The following is a 17,406-nucleotide window of genomic DNA, read 5'->3' on the forward strand; positions in this document are numbered from 1 at the left end:
CCCAAGGGATGTAGAGGGACTGTTAATTATCAAAATGAGGAAGTGTCTAATAGCCTTTCAAGCAAGGGAGCCAAACTCCCCAGGCTCTTGTTCAGTAACAACACGTGATGTGTCTGTTAGCATCAGTGCATGTGTGGAGAAGAACAGGACCAACAAGCTGGCTCCTCTAACTTAGTACAAGAGGCAGTGCTCTATATGGTAAAGGCTACAAACTGAAGCCCCAGATGGCACGTTTGAATCCCAACTCTGCTGCCTGCCAGCTGTGAGACTTTGGTGAATGGACTAAGCTGTGTGTCTCAGCCTCTTTATCTATAAAATGGGGATAATGCTAATACCTACTTCAAAGAGCTGTTGGCTAGACTGAATAAGTTAAGACATGAAAAGGTCCATCTGTCTGAACCATGGGCAATTTGTGAAGGAAGTTAATCTTTATCTAAGAGAGAAGCCATCAGATAACAGCATATGGGCTTAATCTTTTTCTTTTTCATTTAGAAAGAAATGGAAAAATGTTAAGAAAATAAACTCAAACTGGGAAAACATCACAAAGCACTGGGCTGTCCTGGAACCTGTCTACACTCAATACCATCTCCCTCTCTGAAATCATAAAGGAGCTCTGATGACAGGTCAAGCTGAGATTCTAAGCAATGTCAGCTGCTTTATGAGTCAAAATAAAATTAACTCAGATAAATTGAGTGTTGAAGTCATTTTTTAAAAGATTTTATTTATTTATTCATGAGAGACACAGAGAGAGGCAGAGACATAGGAAGAGGGAGAAGCAGGCTCCCTGCGGGGAGCCTGATGCAGGACTCAATCCCAGGATCCTGGGATCATGACCTGAGCTGAAGGCAGATGCTCAACCACTGAGCCACCCAGGTATCCCCCCTGAAGTCACTTTCTTGTACTTCAATGCCATGGGCAGTGGAACTCTAATTATAGGGAATATAAGAACCCTATCCTATCCTTGCTCATGCAGCAACACACACACACACCCCACACACATACATCATCATGACCTACACTATTTTAGTAGCTTTCTCTATTCTTATCATGAGACACCTAGATATTCTCACAGAAATATATTTATCACATAGCCCTCCATCTAAAACACTGATTTCTCTAAGCAGCTAAATTCCTTATACCAGTCCATCTATGCACACCCCCTCTCCATCTCTGAAAACTTTGTATTTTTTTTATTATGTTTCCTTTGAGGCTTACAGAATATAAGTATACGCATGACCTCAACTGATCACATAGCAACCTCATGGAAGCAAACAATGTAGTTGGTTACCCCATGCTACAGGCAAGGGAACCAAGGCTCAAAGAGCTGTTCCTTAGCCTAGGTCAGTCAATGTAAGTGCCAGGAGTTTCAGGCCTGAGTCTACATGCTCCAAATCCTGTGTTCTTGAGCCTCACCCTATAGTCGCCAAAGTGAAAATGATTAAGTTTAAAATGACTTGTTATAATGACTTACTCTCCCTTCCTTCTCTCAAACCCAGGAGTTTCCTCGAACTTCCAGAAGAGACTCAGGAAAGCATGAATTCTGGCAAGAAGTCACTCAAGCAATACTGAATTACCATCAAACAATGAGATATCAGGGCCATGGTAATGTTCTATTGGAATGCCTCTACTCCAGGAAAACAAGTAAACAAACAAATAGGTAATCATTGTTTCTTTTCTAAAAAGAGAGAATGAAATGAGAAAGATAAACTCAATTTATAAGCCACTGCTTGTTGTTCAACTTCTGCAGGCTGAGTTGACTGTCAAGATTGCTTTCGTAACGAAACCTTGTTTTGCATTTCCAGAATCAAAATAATCTTATCTTTCATTGCAGAAAAAAACAAGACACTCTGTTCCAACAAAATCTTTCTTCCTGATGCATCACAGCATCCTCTTTATAACAGAGGACCAAACTCCTAATTTCTAATCTTTTATTCCGTTCTTCCTCCCCTTCTTGCTTCCTCCATTCCACAACCTGGTGACAAGTTCTACAGTGTACCAGCCTTGGGGACAAATGTATATATGCCTTTTTTTTTTTTTAATAACTATGTCTTTAAAAAAAAATAAATAACTATGTCTTTATTCACTTTCCTTTATCCCTATGTGTAACCTTGCCTTCAAATCTCCACGGATATCTTTCTTTCTTTTTCTTTCTTTCTTTCTTTCTTTCTTTCTTTCTTTCTTTCTTTCTTTCTTTCTTTCTTTCTTTCTTTTTTCTTTCTTTCTTTCTTTCTTTCTTTCTTTCTTTCTTCTTTCTTTCTTTCTTTCTTTCTTTCTTTTTCTTTCTTTCTTTTTTTTTTTTAAGATGTTTCTTTTGATTCTTCAAAGGCCTTTCCCAATGTTTTCTTGCTAGGAAAACAGAAGCGCAGTAACTTGGCAAGAAAGTTTGTCCTTACTGAGATCTTCAAGGAACAGAAAGGTAAGGAAAAGAAGGGTAAGACAAGTGGGCAACAAGTAGGCAGATAACAGGCCATATCTGGAGTATGGTAAGTATATTTTCTCAATCAATTCACTGACTGACTAGTTAGAGGCATGAAAGACCATTAACATCATATCATGAATTTTTATGAATGACCATAAGTCAATTAGCAGATCTTGAAAGGGTCTGTGTATAAATAACACTATTGTCACCATAGGACTTATACCTCTGCACAGCAACATGTCACTGAGGACTGTGATATTCCTGTCTATAGGATGTTTGAACAGATTGCTTCACATCTTAAGGTGATAAATGCCACCCAAACATATCATGAAGATAAGAAAAGCTCACATGGGCTGTTTCTAGGAAGGGCCAAGAAGACACCGAAAAATCTGCTTAGTGTTTTCCCTATGGTCCTGTCACTGCAGGATCTGATAACAGTGCTCACACCTACCTGACACTGGGTGATTTGCAAAGTGTGTACACAATCACTTCTGCCCAGCAAGGTGGGGGCTAGTCACTCTTGGCATAGTCTGGGTCTGTGACGGGAAGCTATCTCCAGGAGGCAGATCGATGTCCATGTTTACTTTTGACTTCAGCAATTTCAGTGAATACAACCAAGAAACTGGTGACACAAAGCATCCACTGTGAAGAAACCTGCAGCCCCTGCTTTGAACCCTCATGTTGGGGCTTTTAGGGAAAGATGGCTGTTGCTCAAAGGATGTTTGTCTGATTCTGCTAAAATAAGTCCTTTCCATCCACTTCCCTTAGGAGGGGGACCAGTCTAATAAGAGCTACATGTGTGTCTTATACACTTTGTGGGTCTTTGTTCTCCAAAGGTATATCTTCATTTGCAACTTACTAATTGCTTTAGAACATTAACAAATGGATAATTTGATGACGCCACAATGGGTATTGAAATACACTTTTGGCAAAGTTTATTTGGGATCACATTGTGGTAGATTTGAATCCCAGGTCCATAATTTACCTAGAGTGTGACTTCAGGCAAGTCATGTCAGCTCTATAAACCTCAATCTCTAACATGTCCAGTACTTTCTTCCCTAGAAGTCATGGCTATTTGAGGATCATGTGATTACTTAACGAAAGACAAAGATGTAAGTCGGACATTTGTCCAAGAGACATTTTATTGGGGGTACCTGGGTTGCTCAGTGGTTGAGTGTCTGCCTTTGGCGCAGGTCGTGATACTGGGGTCCTGGGATTGAGTCCCACACTGGGCTCCCCACAGGGACCCTGCTTCTCCCTGTATCTATCTCTGCCTCCCTCTGTGTCTCTCAAGAATAAATAAAATTTTTAAAAAAAGAGAGACATTTCATTATCTTTGTGATTTCGGGAGGTTCTATGGGCAAGAAGAATCTTGGTGCTCATGTGCAAGACAAAGTAAATTTTGACCTACATTTATGTAGGCATTAGAAGGATATCCTTTCCTGAGTGTACAGCAGGAAAGGTATAAATGATTATCTTTTTAAAGAAGTTTTTAAAAAATTTATTTATTCACTTGAGAGAGAGAAAGAGAGTGGGCTCACATGTGGGCACATGTGGGGGGAGGGTCAGAGGGTGAGGGAGAGAGAGACTCTCAAGCAGATTCCACACTGAGTGTGGAGCCCAAAGTGGGGCTCAATCTCACAGCCAGTGAGATTGTGACCTAAGTTAAAACCAAGAGTCAGATGCTTAACCAACTGCACCACCCAGACACTCTAATGAGCATCCTTTTAACTGTTATGTATTATTTTATGGTATCCATGCCTGACAATCACAGAAATTTAGAGGTGAAGAGTGATATTGTCCTTGTTTTTGAAAGCTTAAGCTATCCAAATTGTATTTATAAAATGAAAAACTAATTCCCTGTCAGGTAATAAAAGCCCACAGGATAAGTCCCCCTTATTAGTAAAATGATTAATGTGACAATACACAGATGTGGGGACATTTAAATCTTCTATCTCAGAGTAATTGTCAAACTCTCAGGAGTCAATGGGGAGGAGAAGTGAATTCTCAAGTACTGTGATCTGTATTTACTGTTGGAATAGGGACAATGGGTATCTCCTTTTTCTTGCTTCAGGTATTCCTGGAGAGACTTCAGTTAGTAAAACACCCTCCTTGCATCCCTGCAAGGAAGAGGAATTAACTGTCTGGCAAATCTGAAAGCAGGAACAGATCCAAAAGCTAAACTCATATCATTATTTTTGGGATATGCCTGTGTCTGGTCCCCTCTCACCATAGGCTATAGGATATTCCCCTTGAGAAGGAGCACTGCTATTTCATAGAGCCAACTTTACTAGACAGGTAATTTTGTCTCATTTTAGGGTTCAGTGGTAGCAGACTATCACTGCTAAATTTGTGAGCCACTTTCCCACTACTATCAGTTTTAAAGCTGACATTTTGACCTCCATTTGTCTGCTTTCTTTGTCTATCTCTCAATTGATACAGAACTTGGGTGGTGAAAAGAAGGACACTATTTTTTTTTAAGTTTCCATAAAACCCAGCAACTATTACTTCACTCTAATTTATATTCAAACTTTATAAAGTTAGTTTCTGTCAACAATTTCTTCATCTATTGGAGAAGGATAGTAAAATGACCTTATATACTGTTACGAGGATAAATTATAAAAATCTATACCATGCATTCTCAACAGGAGGGTTATTACCTGACTTTAGCATACACCACTCATGAACTTCACTGGTCAGCTTGGTTGGCAGTGGGGAACTGGTCCTTGTAGCTTTGCTCTAGCTGGGAGGCAAAGCCAAAAGAAGGACATTGTAGAGTTAGAGGTTCTTCCAGAAGTGGTTCAGGGAATAGCCAATAATCACAAGCCAAGTATAAAGCGTTCTTAAAAGGCAGGAGTTGGTTTAATCTGAGGAAGTGGGAGTTTTACCAGTGCAGCAAAAATGTAAGAGGCAGCTCAAGTCAGAAGATCAAGGCTATGTGCAAGAGAGCTTTCCAAATGTCGAAGAAGAAACATGAAGTGATAATGATACTGCCTTTTGTGGTAACATGTAGTATGCACATACCTCATCTAACTCAATCTTAGGAGCTCTTGGATCTTCGCCATATCCATGAGAAGGACATGCTCAGGCTGGTAGGGGTTCTCTGATTAGCTGAGCCTTCCTTAGCTGTGCTGTGAGGTCCAAAGAACTAATCAGTAATAAGTGACTGTGATGCTAAGACATTCAGTTGTGGGCTGGTTTTTTGTGTAGCTGTAGCTAACTGATGGAGAAGTTCATAAGTAATGAGAGTAACAAGACTAAAGTAATAAAACTTGTGAATAGCAGAGCTGAGATTCACACTCAGTTGTTATCTCTTCAAAGTCAGTTGATATAAGCTCTACCCCAGGACACTGGACTAGTATTTTGTCCTTGAAGTTCAGCTGGAATACAAGACACAGGTCTCCCATGGTCTCTAGAAACCTAGAGAAGCCAAAACTTGGATTCATTCCCAAGGCACTAATATTATAATGCTAACATTAACGTTGTAAACTTAGTAAGGACAGAAGCGTATTTGTTCACCGTTTTATCCTCAGCACCTAGTATAGTGTCTACCCAGAGTAAGTGTCCAGGAAATATCTGTTGAATGGATGAATTAATGAACGGCATCATTCACTATATAATTCACTATATAATTTCAACTTATTTGGCCATTCAAAGAAAGTTGATAAGGCCATGAAATATAGCTATAATTTAATACTTAATGAGAATTACACAAATCAGATTATTAAACGCTAAGAAATTTCTCAAGAACCGTCCAGAAAAATCTAATGGTGTATAAAGTCAGGTCCTCACTTTGGTGAAGTCCTTGGAAATGAAATTGCTCTTTCCCAGCAGACTGCTCTATAAATGCCAAGCTTACTGCCTGAATTAATTCTAGGTTATGCTGCACGAAGATGGTGGGATTGCTATGTTGGACTTCTCTGGAACAGATGGAAGGGTTGCTTCAAATAGTGTTTTCTTTTCCAATCTTTCATCAAACATTCTCTTATCCCTATTTTTATACTGAGTTCTAATTAGCATTTTATCTTTGATTTCAATTTTCATAAAAGACACAAGAAAGGCCTTAACAAAGATTAAGTGAAATTGTGATTGTGTTTTTATGTTTTGTATTTCTTTTTTATATGCTCCCATCCCTATTGCCCCTGACAAGTTCTAAGAATCAAAGCAACTCTATTTTATAATGGGTTTTGCTGCTAAGTAGCTGTTTGATCTTAGGCCAGTCATTCAACGTATCTGAGCCTCAACTTGCTAAATTCCTAATTTGAATAATAAAGATGTGGTGCAGAATTAAATTCAAGGTCCTTTTTTTCTCTGAAGGATTTATGATTCCATATGTAGGGGGGCACTAGGTATAATGAACTACTGTGCTGCGAATCAACCTTGCCTTGAGGATGAATGATCATCATTGGATTATCTTTAAAAGAATGTCAGGAATAAGGCACTGCACGAGAGAGGCACCAAGGTAGATATACAGAAAGGATTCATATGGATTTTAAGGAATATCCAAGAAAGTATAAGCAGCCCAAATATTGCTGTTTCTCTTGAGTCAAAAAGCAGCTAGATGGTATTTCCAGGTTGGTGTGTTCTAATGGGTCTCAGAGAGCCAAGCTCTTTCAGGTTGCTTAAAACAAAGGTAAACTCAGATTATCTTGATAAATGGAGATCCTTTGTAAGGAGAGGGAAAAAGAGACATTCTTTCAGCAGTGATATAGCCATACCGTAAAGGGAACCAGAATATTATGATATATTAGTAACTCCAGCATCATGCTCTTCAGTGATCTGCAAGTTTAGACAGAACACAGGGAAAAACTATATTAGAGCCTCTATTTACATTTTTTAAATCTCATTATTTATCCTTTTTGAACCTTGAATGGTTTTCTAATAACATGCATCATAAAGTAGGATGGACATCTAAGTCATATACACATAAAAATATAGTACTTGTTGCATGTGGCAGAGAGAGTCATGCTTACCAAATATTGCTTCCCTACATTTCCCAGCCCTCTGCAATTAAATGGGTTTGTTTGGCAAGACTTGAAAAACAAAATGTGAGCAGAAGTGACCCGCATCATTTGCCTGTTGAGGCCATGACAATCCCACACATAATTCTCCGGTGTCCCTTGCCTCTGGCTCTGACTGAGAAGTCTGTGTATTCTGCTAGATGCACGTAGCTATAGAGTGGTGGAGACAACTATCACCCTGGGTCTCTGATTAACCATGTAGAGCAGAGCCCCCATTAGCACTAGATAAAAAAAATGTGTGTAAGAAATAAAACATCTTTAGGCTAAGCCACCAAAATATGAGAGCTATTTGTTACTGCAGAATAACATAACTTTTCCTGACTAATAAAGGAGACCTACTCTCATTTTTTAGGGAGGGGGCAGGTAGAGTGAGTGATTTATATAATTTACGTGCTGACTTTTGTTTTTGCTAACACTCTCTGTTTGCTGACTAACACTCTGTTTAGATTTGGTGAGTTCTCCAATCTATAAGAGAGCCACTCCTTTTTAGTCTAATGAACTGTGGCCAAGGTATCAGGCTCATAAAAGGAGAGAAAGTACTTTTGGTGGTCACTTCTGCCGTCGGGAGAGGAACTTTCAAATAAGGACCTGTTACTTGAGAATGTCATTAAGAATGTAAATCAACAATTTCACACAGAGACTTGATGTCCAGGAATAGAAGCCAACAAATAATCTTGTGCTCACGGATTTTGTCAACTCTGCATTCCAAGTTCTCATAGATCTTGATCCAGAGAAGGCCTTTAATATGTGATTCATGAATGAATGGAAAGGCTAGATGAAGAAACATATGCTAGAATTGGTGGCTTTTACAAAAGGAAGGTGGCAGTGTATTAAGTAGGAGGGAACTGTCTTTGACAGAAAGCAACTCCTTTGGGAATGAGATCTTAATGTAAAATTCTGCAGGCATTTTTCAATTCACACATTCATTCAACAAATAGCTACTGAGTGCCCTTTAATGTTCTCAGGTCACTTTCCCAAAATAACTGCAAAGAAAATGGCTTCCACTTTTTCCTCTTCATCTAGAAAGATCTATTTTAAAGGCTGGGATTATGGATTTGAGCACTGCTTTTTGAACACAGTCACGAATCCAGGCATTTGGTCCAGGCAATGCTGGGAGGAGAATAGGTAATGATTTTAACAGAGCCTGCTGCAAACGCCTACTCATTCTTCCACAAGCAACTAATCTTAGGTCTCAGCAATGCAATATCCCAGTGAGTAGAGGGATGAGGTGGACTAAAAGGCGAAACGCTGCCAACAAAAGAAGCCCAAAGTACCTCACTCTCTAAGGCCCTCTCACTGGTGTCAGCTCGGGTCAGGATGGTGTTGCAGTGGGCTGTCTATTGAGGGGTGCTACTCTGACCTCTTTGCCAGGAGGTAGGATGAGAGCTGCTGCTATTAGCTCTTAATGTAATGTCTGGGCAATTTCCTTGTGAATATAGAAAAGGAAATTGGTAAGAATGCTCTCATGTTTGCCTTTAGTGATGATGTGTAGAGAATTTTAAACAAGACTGTGAGAGTTTAACTTCAATAATTCATCAATCAAACATTTCTAAGATATTGACTCCATGTTTGGCAGTAGGTAAAGGCCTGAAGGAAATCCACACACACAGGATCCAAAAACAAAAGGCTTTTGTTTTTACTGAGGGTTACCAAAGAAAATGATCAGTGGATAAAGAGAAGCCAGAACAGAAAAATGATACCAGCAATGAAGAGCAGAAGAGTTTAGCAGTCAGGCAGGCAGACTGTGTGGGCAAGTAGCCAAGTAGCGTGGGTTCAAATCCCAGCTCTACTACTTAATACCAAAATAGCTTTAGGCAGTTGATTTAACTTTTGATCAATTTTCTCATTTAAACAATGAAGATAATAAGAGTACTTAAATTAGAACACATGAAGTGTTTAGAAAAGTAAGAAGCATGTGGTAAGGAATGACTGTTAGCTATTATTAGGGGCAATTGAGATTTACAAGGATATCATTATGGTTGATTATTGTCTGTCATCAAATATTCCTGTTAGGATTTTGTTGACCAGAGGAACTTGACCAAGCTAACATGATCCGCTATGGTATATCAAAACCACTGGTCTGGAATCCAGGGAGCCAAGATTCACTACTAACTCTGTGGCCTCCAAAAAGATGAAGGATTGTCCCAATGCTAAGCTCTCTCCTGGGGTCACAAATTTGTTCTTCTGATAAAAAAGAAAGAAAGAAAGAAAGAAAGAAAGAAAGAAAGAAAGAAAGAAAGAAAGAAAGAAGAAAGAAAGAAGAAAGAAAGAAAGAAAGAAAGAAAGAAAGAAAGAAAGAAAGAAAGAAAGAAAGAAAGAAAGAAAGAAAGAAAGAAAGAAAAGAAAGAAAGAAAAGAAGGAAGGAGCTAAAACCTTCCTTCCTTCATTATGTACCTTCTTCTGTCCTCTTCAAACAAAATGGTTTTTCTTCCCCTCTCCACTGATCTAAATTCTGTATGTCTCAGGATCCAGGGCCCTGTGCAAGATCTATATTTAGGGATGATGTGGAAAAAGGAATGGATTTTTGAGCAATGAATTATCTCAGTGGATCTCTATATGTCCCAATCTTTCTGAGAGTCTTAGCTGTAAGTGAAAATCTGGTCCATTCAGAGGACGTAGCCCATGTATGTCCAGAAGATTCTTTCTGATGATATACAGTTATCACTAGTTCAGCTTCCTTACGGGCCAGATGAGTCTCAAGGGAATTTGTTGATCAAGGCCATCTGCATTCCTGCTCTAGCCCTGCCTATCACCTGCTTCTTCTTTGTCTTAGGACTTTTAATCAATCACCAATTTACATGACCAAAGTTTGCCCACCTGGTGGCAATACTACACTGATGATGGCCACCATACCCGAGGGTCCATTGCCTTATTTTTAGCATCATTGTTCAGGACTACTCCTTCCTCCATATAAACCCTTTATGGTATACCAGTGCACTATCTCGTCTATCTGGCTAGTTCTTGAACGACAGTAGGATAATCTTCCTTTAGATCCCTCTAACTTCTTTTAATGATTCATCTGATAAGGTTGAGACAATCTCCCTTTTTAATGACTCATGGCCAATTGATTAGGGACCTTAATTACATCTTCAAGATCCCTTAAACTTCGCCATGGTGTAAGGTACTTATGGAAGTGGTAAACTATCATACATCCTGCTCACAGTCAAAGGGAAAGGTCATACAGGGCAGGAATCTTGGGGGCCATCTGAGAATTCTGCTTACAACAGTTTGGGAAGGTACTTAAGCATGTAAGAAGATCCAGTACATTTTTCCATTTCATGCTCATGAACACCTTTTTTTCAGCTTTTCACTTCATGCAAATCATAATAGGCCTCATATACAGACCACATTAAGGAATAGTTCTCACCATACCATAGTCATAATATAAAGTCTAGGCCTGAGACTCAAGAGATTTGTTTTTTAATGACATCCCTGCCATGTGCTGAAATGTTGAGTATCCTCAGGGAATAGAATGTACCTCACTGAGTTTCTATTTCTTTTATTATGTTGAACATACTATCACCAGTTATACCCTTCCACCTTTTAGGTTCTTTGGTTCAATAATCTCTATGTCCCCCAAAATAAGTGTTTGATGGTAAATCCACAATGAAAAGTAGAGTAAGTGCAGGAGTATAAAGAGAGCCAAAGATCTAAAGATGGGAAAGAAGGGTAGAAGACAAGGAGGCTGGAGTTAACTCCCCAGCATTGTCTGGCAAGGCAAACTCTGCTTGGGCTTTAGGAACCTGGGTCCTCCCCTGGGATGTCTTGTGAACATTTCAGGGAGCCAGGGGAATATGTATACTTCTGGGCCATGTACTCACCCTTCAAGCCTAAGGCTGAAACAACCTTTTCTTGCTTGTATATGAACTGAGAATGTGAATGTTAGCTTTGCTTTTTTTATGGTTAAGTGGTTTTATGTTGGGAGCTTTGAAGCTAGAGGTTTCCATAAATCAAATTTAAGGACAAATTAGACATCCCTAGCTCCCATATGTACTAACCTCAATCTTCAATTTTCAAAGGGTAATAACATTTCTTCATCAGCCAACATATCTCCATGGTTGGAATAGTTTCCACAAATATGGCAAGGGTTTTCTATCCAAAGCTGAATCTGTGTGGTAAATTATCAGTTTGTATGGTTTCTTTCAGGGGTAGTCAAACTTCAATAAAGGCAAATGGCAGGGGCTGGCCCTGGGATAGGTGGCTGTGTGATGTAAAGGTAACCAAATATAGCTGTTCCAAACCTGATGTGGAATTAACAGACTCAGAGCTCTGGAGATAACCAACCTGTCTCAGAAGTTGACTCTGACTTCATAAGCCCTGGGACTTATTAAGTGACAAGTTTCTTCCCCTATAAAATAGGGGATCATTATTGCTATAGCTATAGTCATGAGGTCACCATTCCCCAAGGCTGACCCTCAGCCCTGTGTGTTCTAATTGCTCATTGCTCATTGCTCATTTATTTTGATTGATTTATTGGTTGCCAAGTCCTTGAATAATCATTGAAGTCAATAAAATAAAAGTTAATAATCACTGAAGGTCAGTCTGTGATGTGTCAGGCACTGCTTCAGGTACTTCGCATATGTTTTCTTTTATATATAACCACATGTTATGGACTGAATTGTGTCTTGCCAAAATTACATGCTGAAGCTTTCATTTTCAATGTGAATCTTTAGAAGCAGAGCCTTTAAGAAGGCAAATAAGATTAAGGTGGGGCCCTGATCCAGGACTACTAGAGTCCTTCTAAGAAGAAAAGACACCAGGAACGTGCACATGCAGAGGAAAGGCAGTGTGAAAACATGGCAAAAGGCAACCATCTATATGCCAAGAAGAGAGTTCTCTCTAGAAATGAGCCTGCCAATACCTTGATCTTGAAATCTAGTCTCCAAAACTATAAGAAAATAATTTCTGTTGTTTAAGCACATCACCATGTGGTGCTTTACTGTGGCAGGTGAGAGAGATGACATTTATCTTTTACAGAATTGATTAGGGCTTAGAAGGTGGAGTCAATGGTTTGTCATACCACCACTCATGGCCCATTGCCACTTTATGAATGGGTGCAGTAGAGGCAAGACATATGCCTCTTTTTTTTTTAAAAAGAGTTATTTATTATTTATTCATGAGAGACACAGAGAGAGAGAAAGAGAGAGAAGCAGAGACACAGGCAGAGGGAGAAGCAGTCTCCGTGCAGGGAGCCTGACGTGGGACTTGATCCCGGGACTCCAGGATCACTCCTTGGGCCAAAGGCAGGCGTTAAATGGCTGAGCCACCCAGGGATCCCCCATATGCCTCTTTTTGTACGTGGAAACCACATGCTGCATGCCTCCTTAACTTTTTGGCCTGGAACATAGAAATATTTCATCAATAAGAAATAAAGTATTCCTGACTCAACTTTTCATCAAAGCCATCTACACTTAGGTGTATGTGGTTGGCAGCCAGCTCCTGGTAACTTCACGAGGAACATGTGTGAAGAAATTCTTGTTAACATCATCTAGATTCTGTTCAGAGAAGTTCCCTGTATATTCTGTTTAAATCAACGCTTGGTTTAACAGCTTTCCTAAGCCATTCTTTGCAGAGACAAAACAAGAAGGATGTTGCAAAACTTTCTAAGATAAAGCCTCTGGACTCTGGGTCTTGCTTTTCTTCTCTTTGCAAAGGATGGAACTAGGAAAGGGAAAGGAATGGAAGGAGATGGGTCTTTCTTTTTTTTTCATCCATTTAAAGGGGTGATCAGTTCCTGCCCATACGTGGGTATTAAGGCCTAAGACAATTGATACAACTTGGGCATGAATCACGTCAGGTCTTCAAGTCTCTCTGCTATACTGGAGTCAGTTTTATCCATTAGATTACAGGCGAAAGTTACAGAGGCCTAAAATGCTCAACTCCTCCCTATTGATCTCTCCTCCCTTCATTTTCCACCATTCCATACAAAAGAGGATTCTGTTTATTAAAAGAGGTCTTCAGGGGATCCCTGATTGGCTCAGCGGTTTAGCGCCTGCCTTCGGCCCAAGGCATGATCCTGGAGTCCTGGGATTGAGTCCCACATGGGGCTCCCTGTATGGAGCCTGCTTCTCCCTCTGCCTGTGTCTCTGCCTCTGTCTGTGTCTCTCATGAATAAATAACTAAAATCTTAATAAATAAATAAATAAATAAATAAGGTCTTCACTTTTGAGAAAAGTTTTTTTTTTTTTTGAGAAAAGTATTTAAGTAAGCTCTGATTTGAGGTTTCTAACATCTTCCTGTTTTAGCTGCAAATAATCTTCAGAAAATTGCCCTTTATGGACTTGTATGTTTTATTGTATTTTTGTTTTGTTTTATTTTTGGGTGGGAGGAGATAAGCATTAAAGCCTGGATCTCTGATGAAACTTTGTGGAAGCATAGCCAGGACATGCCCTATTTTGGTTGACTGGGGAAAGAAAATGCAGAAGAGTTGACTGTTATAAGGATGTGTATTCCAAACACTTTTAGACGACTTAAAAGTTCTCGCTTCAAAAGTCCATCTTTAAATCTTGATGGGAAAACCAACTATCAGAAATCGCAATATGCTGTATGCCCAGGCTTGAGTTCCTAGAAAAATTAGACCAATAAATCATCTTTTTTTCTGTTGAGTCTCTCAAAACTTCCATACAAATCATACCATGTTTAAAGACTGTACATGTACTGAAGTATTCTGAAAATGACAGTTTAAACTCAGATCTCTTGGTTATAAAACTAAAACACCACCAACACGACCTAGTAATATATCTATTAACTATATTTTCTTTAAAATGTCACAATTTGATGCAGGCAAAATAAAAGGATTGTTTTAAAGAATTCATCACATACAATTAATAATGAAAATATTAGAATAAGGATATAATTGAGGAGTCTGCTCATCCTATACTTTTTTCATACATGAGAAATCCAAGGTTCTGAAAATTTAAGTAAGACACTCAAGGTCACATAACCAATCTGTGGTGGAGCAGTGTCTTAGCCCAGTTCCCTGTTCCCTCAGGTAACAGAGATTTGGAGGGTCATAAATTCTCACTCTGTGTGAGACCAAGTGCTCTGATGTATAACTGGCTAATCTTCTCTGGACATACCTTAGCTAAGCAAACCTAACCAATATGCTGTATTTGACAAAAACACAAAAAGTAGAAGACATAAAACTGCTTTTTTCTATGTAGTGCCTATTATACTGAAGATAGTTAAACCAAACCATAATAACAAGAGAGGCAGAAAAATGGCATGTGGTTTGCTTTGATCATTTTCATGGCCTGTGTTGTAACATTTTAAGACAGTTCAAATACAATAATAGCTGACCTAAAAATGCCTAAACATTAAATTGTTAACAATAATATTGAAAACTGGGGTTGTAAATATTTATTATAATTTTATTATGTTCAAGTTTTTCCACAAGGAAATGTAAGAGTCTAAAGATGCTTCCCATTGAAGAATGTCTAACAGAGGACATAAAAGAAACCTGCAGAGAACCAAAGTCATACAGGAAAGGAGGCTATAGACTAGATACAAGTTCAAGGTGATGGAAGCGTCGGAGAAGGACATATCAACATCGATTTACCTTATTCATGACAAAACTACTCAATTTTCCAAAGAGTTTTTCAATTGACTGATTTGGAAGCTTTTTATTCTCAAGCAAGATATCCTCAGCTGGAGCAACACAATAAAAATAATTGGTAACAGCTTTTCAGCACTGTGGTAATCATCTTGTATCATAAACTTACTTAATCCTCACTACAACCCTACAAAGTATGTGCTCTTAATATCCTCATTTTTAAAGAGGAAGAAATAGTGGTTTAGTGAGATTTAGTAAATTGCCCAAGTTTGCCCAGCTATTAAGTAATGAGCAAAGATTTGAACTTAGGTAATATGAATCCTACACCCATGGTCTAAGTGCTCCCCCACCCCCCTCCATACATACCAGTATTAACAGTTGCAAAATATTTGGAATAATAACTCAGTTGCTTGACTTTCTACATGTTGTTATTAAAAACACAATAGCTAAAAATTAGTAGCAGCTCTCATGAATAATGGCCTTCATTTTGGGCAACTTGATTCATAGACCCTTCTAGCTGAATTATGGTAGCAATTATTGACTGTTTGATGTCCTGTGAATTTGTAGTAATAAAAGTATAAAATATACATATAAATATATGATTTTGTTTCTAGCATCTAGTCTAAAATAAGAGAACATACATCTGGACCATTCAAAAGTCATATCCTATCACTAAGAAATGTATTTTAACTAAAGATAAAGCATTTTCTAATACTGTTACCTGGTAAGAGATATTTTTTATTGATCTGTACCCTCTTGTATTCTGAAGATGTAGGTTCTGAACGAGCAATATCAGCTGAGGGGCTTTGTTGAGCTCCTAAAGCTCAGTCATACCTGATTCCTGTTCATAGACAAAAGTCAAAGGAAAATCCATAAAACTGAGTAAATAATCTCATGTGGTTACTGACAGATTTATCCACAATGAGCTATTTAGGCATTAAGTGTAATAAAGGAGAGCCATAGAAATATAGACATTCTGTGTCTTTGGCTACATTGTGACCTAGAGACATATAGATCGCGTACACACACACACACACACACACACACATTTATTAGGTAAGAATCAACTTGCAAGAATACTAGTATAATTTCCACTTTACAGATGAAATGACTGAGGCAAAAAGAGGTGAAGTGACCTGCCCAAGACCACTCAAATGTGTGTGTGTGTGTGTGTGTGTGTGTGTGTGTGTGAGCATGCACATATGCAAGCACATGTGTTTCACAGTGAGGAGAACGGAGGAGAAGGCAGATACAATGCCTGTATACCTAATGAATTTCTTTTTCATTTGTTTCCTTGGAGATACACACATTTATGGCCCACAATGTTGCAACCAGAAAATATGGCCTAGCCTGTTCTGCTCATGGAGAGTTAAGCTAATACAATGGGAGATTAAAAATCTGAATTAAACATCCGCATGAGGGGCAGCCCTGGTGGTTCAGCGGTTTAGCGCCACCTTGGTATGATCCTGGAGACTGAGGTTTGAGTCCCACGTCAGGCTCCCTGCATAGAGCCTGCTTCTCCCTTTGTCTGCTTCTCCCTCTGCTTGTGTTTGTTTCTGCCTTTCTCTCTCTCTCTCTCTCTCTCTCTGTGTCTCTCATGAATAAATAAATTAAAAATCTTTAAAAAATAATAAAAATAAACACTAAACATCCACATGATAAGGTCACTGTAATATATGTAAATTAATTACAGCTAAGCCATCAGATAAATGCTAATAACTCCTAAGTTTCTGGAAGATTCCCCAAAGAACTAGATTTCTCTTTAGCAGGACTGCCTTTGCCTCCCCATGATGATTTAACCCTGAGGTACTCTGAAAAAGAGAGGTGTACCTATCTTGCAGTGTTTCTCAACAGCAGGTCTATGGACATTTTGGACTTTGTCACTGTTTGTTGTAGGGAACTTTCCTGTGTGTAGAAGGGGATTGAACTGTATCTGGCCTGTTTTCAATAGATGCCAGTTGTGAAGATCAAAAATGTCTCCTAGTATTGCCGAATGTTCCCAGGCGTGATGGGGCAGGGGGAATTAGCCCAAGTTGAAAACCTGCTTCAGTACAATGGAATTTTAAAAGCTGAGCTATAGGTCCCATTAATAGTCATCACTATCTAACTTCATGCTGAATTATCATCAACTGAATCATTTTTCAATCTAATATTTATAGGGCATTTAACCAGTATTAGATACTATGTACATCCATATGTCTTGCCTTCAAGAACATTTTATATAAGTATATAAACTTTATCACTAATAATGAATCTAGATTTTTATAAGTTTTTAATCTCCATAAATGTATGGAATTTTTACGACATTAAGTCTTAATTTTTTACTCTATCATACAATGATTTTTTCATGTTTTGATGGGGCCTACATAACTTTTATTTTAAGAGCTATCTTATGATACTTCATTAGACAAACT

The 17,406-nt window shown here is 38.7% G+C and overlaps 1 long non-coding RNA gene across 1 annotated transcript; it reads left to right on the forward strand.

The window, feature by feature from the left end:
- Positions 1–1,287: 1,287 nt before the first annotated feature.
- Positions 1,288–15,113, forward strand: LOC102151310. Its single transcript, XR_005371818.1, has 4 exons — positions 1,288–1,350; positions 1,497–1,657; positions 2,351–2,416; positions 14,825–15,113. It is a non-coding gene; the product is annotated as an uncharacterized LOC102151310 (long non-coding RNA).
- The last annotated feature ends 2,293 nt before the right edge of the window (positions 15,114–17,406 follow it).

This window comes from Canis lupus, chromosome 17 (assembly GCF_011100685.1).
Source record: "Canis lupus familiaris isolate Mischka breed German Shepherd chromosome 17, alternate assembly UU_Cfam_GSD_1.0, whole genome shotgun sequence".
Taxonomy (NCBI): domain Eukaryota; kingdom Metazoa; phylum Chordata; class Mammalia; order Carnivora; family Canidae; genus Canis; species Canis lupus.